Source organism: Eublepharis macularius, chromosome 1, assembly GCF_028583425.1.
Source record: "Eublepharis macularius isolate TG4126 chromosome 1, MPM_Emac_v1.0, whole genome shotgun sequence".
NCBI lineage: Eukaryota > Metazoa > Chordata > Lepidosauria > Squamata > Eublepharidae > Eublepharis > Eublepharis macularius.
The window spans coordinates 244,833,891-244,846,028 of record NC_072790.1 but is presented as its reverse complement, the minus strand read 5'-3'; the positions used below and the strand labels follow the sequence as shown (position 1 = coordinate 244,846,028).

General features: G+C 43.1%; 1 long non-coding RNA gene across 1 annotated transcript; it reads left to right on the top strand.

Annotated features, from left to right (window-relative positions):
• Positions 1–7,104: 7,104 nt before the first annotated feature.
• LOC129339200 (uncharacterized) lies at positions 7,105–9,915 on the top strand. Its single transcript, XR_008597987.1, has 2 exons — positions 7,105–7,152; positions 9,420–9,915. It is a non-coding gene; the product is annotated as an uncharacterized LOC129339200 (long non-coding RNA).
• Positions 9,916–12,138: the final 2,223 nt, after the last annotated feature.

Here is a 12,138-nt window from a genome sequence, read left to right as displayed (position 1 = left end):
GGACTCAAAATGCTGGGGACACAGGAACACCAGTGATAGGAAACCAAAAGGTAGAGGATTTTAAAATTGAAATTTGAGAGGAGGTTCTAATAGGGCAGGGTATGACCTTCAGCTGATGAAAGACTTGCTGAGGATTTCAGACAAGTTTATATCCATTGGGATATTCTTGAATGGAATGCTAACACCAGGCATTCATTCTGGCCTGGGTGTGAGTGTTCCCTGAGTGTCATCGAATGAGTCCTTGGTTGGGATGTGTGACATCTTTCCTGTGGGAAATTGGCTATCTAATTATGAGTTGCATTTGATTGAATGTAATCCTGGCAATGACTCTCTGGTGTGATACAAGAGGGTATCTCTCTCTACCCCTAGCTGCATAAGGCCCTAGGAATAGAAGGGGCTAACGGGGTTGTGGTTTTCAGTGTGTATGTGTCTTGGGGTAACACAGCAATGATGAAATTGAGAATGTATGGATAAATTCATGTACCACAACATCAACCTGGGTTCCTGGTTCCCACCACCACACTTCTCTCCAGCAGAAGCAAAAATAGGTAGTCACATCACAAAGTCACTTCTAGAGGTACCTAAAAGTGACATCATGATGCTCTAGGAATTTCCCCAAATTGTATGTTTTCTACCATTAAGACTGGGCAATTCGTAGAGCATTGTGATGTCACGAGACATGAGCACAAACAGAAAAAACAAACAAACATGGTGTTCGTTGTCTATTGCCATCCACGAACCATGAACAATGATGAACACGACCTGTTCACAAACATGCTCTTTGTTCGTGGGGCCCAGCAGGCTCTCCTCCAGCCATTAAGATCCCTACCACACCACTTCCAGAAACCCTACCTGAGCAGGCAGCAGGAAATGTATCAATCTTACTATATAATTGATTAAGCATATTTCAGACAACTCACTTTATACCCTCGTGCACCATCAGAGGGCACTGCCATGGAGGGAAGCCTAGGCAAGGCACCACGTCCCTCCAGAAAACATGCCATGGTGGGAAGCCCAGGCCAGAAGCAGGATGGGAGCAGGTGGCAATGCCAACCCCCCACCTTCACCCAGCTGGTATTAGAAGTGAAAATTGAAATTGAAACGTTTGGGAATAAAGGAACATATACGCTTTGTTACTATTGTGGGCAAAGGACATAACAGCAAACCCCACCTCACTTGAATTTACCACATTAGAAATTGTTAAAGGGGATTCTCTGATATGCTGTATATGGAATAGAAGTATTCTGAGCCTGTATTGCACATTGAAATAATTGGATGTGATATTTATTCGATTCTCTGATATACTGTATATGGAATAGAAGGATTCTTAGCCTGTGTTGCACATTGAAATAATTGGATGTGATATTTATTGGATCTCCTATAAACTGAATATTGTTGTATTTATAGAATTGTCGTATGGTTGTATATGTATCCTAAAACTACTGTAATAATCAATGATTAATTGTTATATGATATCCAGTGCTGTTTCCAGACGGCTTACCTGCCCCCGGAACGTCGTGCCACGTTGAGGGGAAAATGCGAAATATCGTGTTTTCTTGCGCGAGTTTTGCACGATGTCGTGTGACGTCGCGCAAAACTCGTGTGAGAAAATGCGATATTTTGCGTTTTCCCTGCAACGTGGCACGACGTTCCGGGGGCAGGTAAGCTGTCTGGAAACAGCCCAGGTGGTTTTTCACTGTTGTCTAGTTAGGCATACTGGATATCTCGCCTGTTTTGCTACTGGTATTAGAAGTGAAGCAGGTGTCAATGCCCATCACCCAACTTAACCCAGCAGAAATTAGGAGTGGAGAAGGTGGCAATGTCCACCCCCTGCCTTCACCCAGCTGGTATTAGGAGCGAATCATGTGGCAATACCATCCCTACCTTAACACAGCTGATATTAGTTGTGGATCAAGTGGCACCCACCCACCCCACCTCAACCAAGTTGGTATTAGGAGCAAAGCAGGTGGCAATGCCCTCTCCCCATCTTAACCCAGTTGGTATTAGGAGTGAAACAGATGGCAATGCCCACCCCCACACACACCTTAACCCAGATGGTATTAGGAGCGGAGCATGTAGCAATGCCCAACGCCCACCTTAACCCAGCTGGTATTAGGAGCGGAGCAGGTAACAAAGCCACCCCAACCTTAACCCAGCTGGAATTAGTAGCGGAGCACTTCACAATGCACACACCCCCTTTCACCCAGGTGGGATCAGAAGCAGAACAAGTGGCTTTGCCCACCCACTGCTTTAACTCAGCTGGTATTAGGAGCGAAGAGCTGGCTATGCCCATCCCCCAACTTAACTCAGCTGGTATTAGGAGTGGCTTGCAAAACACCAAAGTAACCGTTACCAACTAACTAATCACTATGAAAGAATGTTAAACACGTCTTGTGCAAAAATATGAAATTTACTCACACTGTAGATATGTCACAATGTTGTTCCAGCCACTACTATTGGAGCAACTGGAGCACTCTCTATATTTACACTTCAGTAAGAAAACTCAAGGGGGCAGTAGAACATTCAATAAGAGCCCCTATTGTTTGCAGAAGCATACAAACTTGTCGAAGCTACACAGAGCCTCTATGCAATTTCATCCAATTTCATATACACAAACTCAAAGCACCCTTAGGTTGCCTAAGTAATTTCAAACAGCCATTTTCCAAAATTGTAACTGTGTTTGCAGAAGCAGACAAACTTATCAAAGCTACACAGAGCCTCTATGCAATTTCATCCAGTTTCATATACACAAACTCAAAGCACCCTTGGGTTGCTTAATTCGATTCTGACAGAAAATCAACTAGTAATTTCAAACAGCCATTTTCCAAAATTGTAACTGAACGGGTCAGCCAGCAAGAGGTCCCGTTTCCGGTATCCCCTTCTTCAGAGCAGTTACAACTGTAAGAAATACATAAAAGGTATAAATCAATATAAATTAAACAAATCTCCATTCTGCCTTCATTCCATGGTTCTGCAAACGCCTACTTACATACAGCACATCAAACAGCATTTCTATCATGGTTCCAAATCGCTCACCGGCGTGTATAAAGGAGAGGGAGTATAGCTAACTTATTCATGTCACGATTAGAAGAAAACTTTTTCCAGAACCCAGACCAAAAATTTTTTTTTCACACATATTTTGTTTTACTGCCGTTTTATTGATGATTTATTTCTTATTTTGTCTAATAATTCATACACAATAGAGCTTTGTAATTGGATGAATACGGTGCACAATAGCATCAAACTTACATGGTCAGCTGATGGTAATGAAATCAACTACCTGGACGTGTCGGTGTATAGAGCAGAGGGTAATGTAGTTCATGTGCGCCCTTACAGGAAACCTACGGATAGGAATGCCCTGCTGCATTACCAATCTTTTTACCCACCCCACCTACGGTGTAACTTACCTTTCAGCCAGTTCCTACGCCTCCGTCAGAATTCAACTAACATGATGGATTTTTCAATACATGCAAGGAAGATGAGGGACCAGTTTATATCCAAAGGTTACCCAGAAGATGTTGTTGTGAGAGGCAGGCAACGGGCATTAGAAAGAAATAGAAAAGATCTCTTAAAGGGAAGGGGGGTGGAAAGAGAAACTAGGATCTGCTTCGCACTGGATTACACTCCATTAGCGAAGCAAATCAAACAAATAGTATACAAACATTGGCATTTAATAAGTGATCTTCCGGGTTGCACAGATAAGCCTCTGATAGCCCACCGAAGAACCAGGAACTTCAGAGACCAGCTTATTCACACAGACTTGATAAATCATAAACCACATAGGAATTTTCCTGAAGGGCATTATAGATGTGGAGGTTGTAACAGCTGTGACTTGGTTATGCCTGTCCAGAGGTTTAAAGCTATGGGACTGTATTGGAGGGATTTTTCAAACTGTAACACAAGAAATGTGGTTTACCTTATTGTATGTATTTGTAATAAGATGTATGTAGGCTGTACAACTAGAGCTATTAAAACACGTATACAGGAACATCGCTCTAGAATACGTCGGGGAGTGGAAGACGCGCCTATGGTCTCACACTTCATGGCTTTGAAACATCGTGAAAATGACTTTGTTTACACAGTCCTACATGTAAGCCACTATAAGGAAGAAGTCTTTATACAACGGGACTTGTTAAGAAAAGAAGCGTGGTGGATCTACAAACTGCACACGGAGGAACCACAAGGAATGAATGTCAGTTGCGAGTTGACATCTTATTTGTGAGGACTGTCTGGGGACTATGTTCCTTTAAAAATCATTCAATGGCAATAGAGGAGAATTACACAGCATTTTTTAAGGAGTGGGTTACTCCCTCTCCTTTATACACGCCGGTGAGCGATTTGGAACCATGATAGAAATGCTGTTTGATGTGCTGTATGTAAGTAGGCGTTGGCAGAACCATGGAATGAAGGCAGAATGGAGATTTGTTTAATTTATATTGATTTATACCTTTTATGTATTTCTTACAGTTGTAACTGCTCTGAAGAAGGGGATACCGGAAACGGGACCTCTTGCTGGCTGACCCGTTCAGTTACAATTTTGGAAAATGGCTGTTTGAAATTACTAGTTGATTTTCTGTCAGAATCGAATTAAGCAACCCAAGGGTGCTTTGAGTTTGTGTATATGAAACTGGATGAAATTGCATAGAGGCTCTGTGTAGCTTCGATAAGTTTGTCTGCTTCTGCAAACACAGTTACAATTTTGGAAAATGGCTGTTTGAAATTACTTAGGCAACCTAAGGGTGCTTTGAGTTTGTGTATATGAAATTGGATGAAATTGCATAGAGGCTCTGTGTAGCTTCGACAAGTTTGTATGCTTCTGCAAACAATAGGGGCTCTTATTGAATGTTCTACTGCCCCCTTGAGTTTTCTTACTGAAGTGTAAATATATAGAGTGCTCCAGTTGCTCCAATAGTAGTGGCTGGAACAACATTGTGACATATCTACAGTGTGAGTAAATTTCATATTTTTGCACAAGACGTGTTTAACATTCTTTCATAGTGATTAGTTAGTTGGTAACGGTTACTTTGGTGTTTTGCAAGTACATACCGTTACTCTCTCTTTTGTATGTTGGTATTAGGAGTGGAGCAGGTGGCATTTTCCTTCCCTGTCTTAACCCGGCTGGTATTCATGGCGGAGCAGGTGGCAATGCTCACCTCCCACCATCACCCATTTGGGATCAGGAGTGGAGCAGCTGGCTTCAACCTACTGGAGTAAGACACTGAGCAGGTAGCAATGCCCTACCTTCACCCTGCTTGAGTCAGGAGCCAAGCATGCAGCAATGCCGCCCCCCCCCCCAACCTTCAGGAATCAGGAACAGAGCAGGTGGCAATGCCCACACCCCCTTCACCCAGCTGGGATCAGGAGCAGAGCAGGTAGTAAAGCTCACCATCCACCTTCACTTGTAAGAATCATGTGCAGAGAAGGTGGCAATGACTGTTGCTCCCTTCACCCAGCAGGGAGCAGGTGACAATGCCCACCCCCCTTCACCCAGTTGGGATCATGCTCGGAGCAGGCAACAATGCCTTTCCCCCTTCTCCCTGCCATAGGTGCAGAACAGGAGGCAATGCCCCCCCCTTTACTCAGCATGTATCAGGCATGGAGCTGATAGCCCACTACCCCTTCACCTGCCCAAGACCAGGCAGATCAGGTGTGGAGCAAATGGCAATGCCTACCCCCTGTCCTTCACCAGCTGTAATCAGTGACAGAGGAGGAGTGAATGCTTGCCTGCCCGCCCTCCCCTTTCTAGATCCCGTTGTATTTTCCCCCCACAATGGGCTATGTTGCTATTAATAATCAGCTAAGTCGCCCTGAGCCCATCTGTGGGGAGGGTGGGGTATAAACTGAATAAAATAAATAAAATAAATAAATAATAGCTTGGCCCAGAGCCTGGCAGAAGCCCTGGAACTTGAAGTGGTAAATCCCTATTCCACCACACCACCACACACAAAGAAAATTCAAGCTCCAATGCACTCTCCCTGTCTCTCTCTCAAAATGCCAACAGCAACTGTCTCTCCCTCCCTGTCTGCAAAAGCAGAGCTGGGAGCCCCCCTCCCCCCTGCTCCTTGCTTCCTTGTAACAAATTTGGAGCTCCACACTTGAAAGGAAGACCTGCCTATCAAGCTAAATTGGGCTTAGATTGGGGTTTCCAGAGTAACAGCAGGAGTTCAGACAGAGTTCAAACAATCCATGCCTAAGTTGCCAAGGGAATTGATTGCGGTGCCAAACTGTCTGTCTTGACGAACAGCAATGAACAGCAATGAACGAGGCTTGCAACGACCACCTGTTCGTTTAGAATGGGGCCTCACAAACAGTTTGTTTGTGAACAGTTGATTGGACTTTGTGGCTTTTTTTCATTCATATTGCTGTTCGTGCCCATCTCTAGATGTCACAACAACCAGATGTGACTTCATACAATGTCACTCCTCCCCCCATCTGTGCTGACAGTGGAGCAAAGTGGCCGGCTGATAACCCTCAGTGCATATGACTTCTTCCAGTGCTTTTTCTATATTTTTATTCCTCACAAACCGCTTTAAATTCATTTTCCTTCTTATGCCATTACATTTCATGCTGCCAACGGGTGCTTAAACCAGGAAAGAACTCTGATTTTAAATCTTGAAGCCGTAGGCTATGTTCAGTCTAGATTGCACATCACGGGCAATAAAGTAACAAGAAAGGTTTACATCACAAAAGTCATGAGAAGTATGATTTCCATGGAGCTCACATTATATGTCATCTGTTTATAAGAGGAAGGATGTTCACATGGAAGAACAATCCCCTCCAATTAGTGACTCATTCTATCAATTCAAATGAGATGCCAAAAATATTGGGAAAGACTCTGTAACACCCACATAGTTGAAGCAAGTGATAGTTATCAGGTGACAGAAGTCCGATACATGTACCAGCATCAGATCCATACACAGACTGAAGGACAGGCCACTAAAGAGACTCATCACATGCTTGTATGAGTCAAAACAATGAGTGCAAAATGGGGACAGAGTTAAGCACGAGCTGCGGCTCCTTTGAGAAATGGCAATTTCGCCACGTGCCCCATTTATGAAATGGAACATTGACAGATAGTATAAATGGATCTTCTTTCTAGACGCTTCTCATTCACTCGACTTTGATTGCTTTGACATCTTGGTGATCAGCAGGGTGAGTACAAAGACCTCTCTTCTCTTTGCCATTCTTGGCTTTATCTGTTGAACAGTCCTTCTGTGAAATCTCATTCTGCAGTCCTAGCAGGGGCACTTGGGTAGAAACTGTAAAAGAGATGGGTCATTTTTGGTCTCTCTAACAGTCAATAGGAAACAAATTTTGAATATTCATTTGTGTGGGTGGGTAGGCTAGCTATAATGATCATTGGACCTCTTTGTTAGTTTGTTTATACAGTTATACAGTTTATACAATTATACAGTTATGTCTCTTTAACTAGGTGGAACCTTTGGCTTTATGCACACAAAACATACTTTCTACCAATAGGGTACAGTCCCTCCATGATAACATAGGATTTGAATGAGTTAAATTAGTAGTCCATCAGCTCAATGTTGTCAGATCAGATTTTTCATGGCTCTCCTTCCAGCCTTTGTACCTAAGGTAAGGATTCTTGGCTCAAGCTACTTGCAATATGTATGTTTTGCTGTCCAATGAAAAAAGTTTGATGGAATCTTGATCACTGTCCGTTCATGGCTGGGAAACAATATTGGAGGGAAAATGGCCTTGTACATCATTTCTTGAAAACTGATCAGGCCAAAGAGAAGCCATATCCTGCCTAAAACAAAGGTTACAGTACTTAACTTAGAAATCACACCCTCTAAGAATTAATTTGGACTACTGATTTTATTGCTTCCTTGAGAGGCAGTTTGGTGTAGTGGTTAAGAGTGGCAGGACTATAATCTGGAGAGTCAGGTTTGATTCCCCACGCCTCCACTTGAAGCCAGCTGGGTGACCTTGGGTCAGTCACAGCTCTCTCAGAACTCTCTGGGCCCCACCCACCTCACTGAGCGATTGTCATGAGGATAATAATAATAATAATAAAATAGTTTGTAAACCACTCTGAGTGTGGCATTTAGTTGTCCTCAAGGGCAGTGTATAAATCAAATGTTCTTCTTGTTCTTTTTTTTGTTGTTGTTTATTAGTAATTTACATTTTTTTCTTTGCATTTTCTCTCTATGCTCATAATGATGAGTATCTCAAAGGACAATTGAGCTTTTCCCAAAAGATCACATAATTAGGGCAACATTGATGGAAATATTTGCCATGTAGGTAATTCCAAACAGTCTTAAAAAGTCAAAGTTCGCTTGGAAATATTTTTTTCTTTCCCACTCTGTTGTGTCAATGTTTGACACATAGTGATCTCTGTCTTTCGGTGCTACACCTCTGAAGATGTCAATCACAGCTGCTGGCAAAACGTCAGGAACTACAATGCCAAGACCACGGTGATACAACCTGGAAAATCCACAACAACCATCGTTCTCCACCCGTTAAAGTCTTCGACAATATACCGTCTGATTTCCCTTCACTTTGATTGGATTAAAAGGATAAACTTCCTACAAACAAAAGCACAGACTAGGATATCCATAATGGGCAGAAAATAATATGGGCAGAAAAAAAATGTGCTATCCTGGACAGAGTTATGCCTTTCTAGGAACACTGAAGTCCTTTGAAGGGTGTAACTCTGTCTAGGATTCTATTGTAAGTTTCTGTTGAGACTAATTTTTTAAAAAAACGTCTAACACAAGGACTGTTTTTTCTGGCTGAAGATGTGTTTTACAGACAGGATGTGACATTCATCCACTGACAGGATGTGACATTCATCCACTGACAATCCAGATGATTGGCTATTTAGTGTATATTTTATGTCTCAAGGTGAATTTGAGAGAAAGTGCTTGCCACGTAAGCTGTTGTGAATGTAATGGCAGAAAGCTAGCCCCTCTCTTCCCACTAACAACGTTTGATTCATAACATTCGATTTATATACCGCCCTTCAGGACAACTTAACGCCCACTCAGAGCAGTTTACAAAGTGTGTTATTATTATCCTCACAACAATCACCCCAAAAGGTGGGTGGGACTGAGAGATCTCAGAGAGAGCTGTGACTGACCCAAGGTCACCCAGCTGGCTTCAAGCGGAGGAGTGGGGAATCAAACCCGGTTCTCTAGATTAGAGTCCTGCTGCTCTTAACCACTACACCAAACAGGCTGAACAAAGATGAATATTTCTGAATTGGTCCTTCCTTTTTGATCTTGACTTGCTTTGTGTGTCTAAGAAAGAAAGTGACATCTAAGAAGCTCCTTTAAAAAGGGTGAACAAGAATTGCTGGAAGGGGCCTTAATAGCAAAGCAAAATAGTGTTTCAATATAGAGCCCTGATGCAAAATCTCAATTCTAGCTCTCTCTCTGCCTCTCTCTTGTGTCCTCTAGGGTTACTCCAGCTAGAGAAAAGATGAGCCAACAACAACAGAGAGGAGCAAGCTGTTGCGGTGGCAGTCGCGGCGGATGCTGCAGTGGAGGATCTTCTGAAGCAGTCCAGTCCAGTGGAGGATGCTGTGGAGGCAGCAGTAGCAGTAGAAGTGGTGGCTGCTGTGGTGGCAGCCGTAGTAGTGGTGGCTGCTGCAGTGGCAGAAGCAGTGGCAGCAGCGGTGGATGCTGTGGTGGCAGAAGGAGCAGTGGTGGCTGCTGCAGTGGAGGATTTTCTCAAGAGATACAGCAGAAGGTCTTCCCCCAGAACCTGAAATAGATGCCTTCAAGGACTAGAGATTTAATGGCACTCACCCAAAGCAAATCCTTACTCATCCCCAAATCATCTTTGCTAAAAATAATCTCCGTAATTTTAGACCTTCTGTTCATTAAAATGTAGCCTTTTACTCTCCTGATATGCATCCCTTATGAAAGGATTAAAATTGGGCAAATGATTATATTTTGTGGAAGTTTCTATCTCTATTAAGCCTTGCAAAGAGTCATACTCTACACACTCACTCTCACACATACACACAGATATGCACAACTATGCCTAAAAAAAATCTGTGATCTACCTTTTCAAGCAGTTGCATAAAATGCATTGCTGCCTTTCGGGGGATAGGATCCCAAGTCCTACCTTTGCTTTCTGTCTGGGATTATTAAATCAGAGGAATGTGGGGAGACATATGTAGAGGGAAATCTATAAAATGGTATGTTCTGTTTTCAGCCCTTGTTGTGATGGTTGGCAGGGCCGGATCGACGGGGGGGGGGCAGGGGGGTAGTCTGCCCCCAGTGGCACCAAAGAGGAGGCACTGGTTGCAGCTGCGAACCCCGTGAGTGTGTGGTCAGCAGGACAGGGGACACGCTTGCCACGTGCCCCCTCTCCTGCGGGGCATTGAAAAGGCGGCGTGGGTGGCTGGGAGGCCACCCACGCCACCCCCCTGTCCTGCAGGGCAGGGAAATGGTGCAGGCAGCCTCCCAGCCACTCACACTGCCGCCACCAGCTCTGTGGCATGCTGGGACAGCTGGCTTGCCATGGGGCAGCACGCATAGCACGAGTGGCCAGTGCTGGCAAACGTAGAAATCAATGGGCTTAGACTGGAGTAGCTCGGCATAGGATTGCACTGAAAATGTATCAATAAAAATGATTTGGTTGAAAAGATTGGCCAAGAGTATGTAACACAGAAATTACGCCATTCATGAATCTGAGTGGGAGTGTTGACCAGTTTGAAAGATTGTAATAAATTACAAATACCTGTTCCTAACATTGGTCAAAAGCTCCACTTCACTAACTCAAATACGATTAGAGACACAGGCCGTTTCCACACACATTAAATAATCCACTTTCAATACGCTTTAGTGCACATTTGTAACTGATTTTCCATGTGTGGAACAAAAAATCCACTTCTAAAGGATAACTAAAGTGCATTGAAAGTGCATTATTCAATGTTTGTGGAAACGGCCACAGAATCATTCAGTGGAGTAATCCCATCTCCTGATTGAGTCACTGGAGATCTCTTTTCGTGGGAAAGGAAGGTGGGAAGAAGAATTTTTTCAGTTTCAAGGTGTGCTCTCCCTACCATCCATACCTACACACTTTTTTGATGCACACAGTAGCCTTGTGTGTTGTAAATCTCTTTTCGGACTTTGTCACTTCACACTGCAGGTATGGGCAAAAAATAATAGGGAATTCCAACCAAATTATTCTCTCCACATAGAATGCTAAGATGAGAGGAACAAGTTCCAGCTAATTTCCAACAATTTCCTCCTCTGCTGTCAGAAGTGATACTATCTGGACAGTTCAACCACTTTCATGAGACTAGATAGACCTCCCAAAACAATGCCACCTTTGAGTTTTAACATTTACTTAGATGAAAACGTATACAATATTTGTGCCTATGTACAATTGCTACTAGCTACTAGCCTGCCCTGCCCTGATGGCTATAAACATAAATTGAATTAGCAGATCTTTTTAAAGGTGGCCAGTTTTATAGATCAGTAACTCTCTAAACTACTAAATCAGGGCCAAGCTACACATGACAAATGACACTTGAATAGCAAGTGGATTGAGTGGAGGGCAAGTGAACAGGGAGAAATACACTTGCTGTTCAAGTGTCATTCGTCATGTGTAGCTTGGCCCTCAGCCGAAGAAACTGATAGGAGTCAAGCACTTCAACTGTAACCTCCAGTGTGGCAAGATAGCTTCAAAGACAAGAAATTGCTTAAAGGTGTGGCTTTTTCAGGAACTGTAATCACCTCAATATCAAGGTCTATTTTTTAAAAAAAAATAATTATAGGGTTTCAAAATATGTTGCACATGTGCCTCTTTGATGTTGCCATTACGTAAACAACTCAGCCGGATTAGGTTTGCTACATGTACAGTATCGCCGCACAATTATCCATGGAATGTTAATCCAAATAACAGCTGATGTAAATTCAACAGGTGAAGCTTTCCTCCACCTGAACATAAGGGCTCCCCCTCGCCCCAGAGATCCTACCCTCAAATGATCTTGAGGAATGACTAAAATAATAATTAATTAATTTTTAAAGGAAAATATGCTACAGAGTGAAATTTAGCAACTGACAAGGAGAAGATAGCAAGCAAACTGTTGTATAAACTGAGATAATTTAAAAAATGCTTTCATAAGGGCTTTATATGATGCAGAGCTCTGCTCAAGTGCTA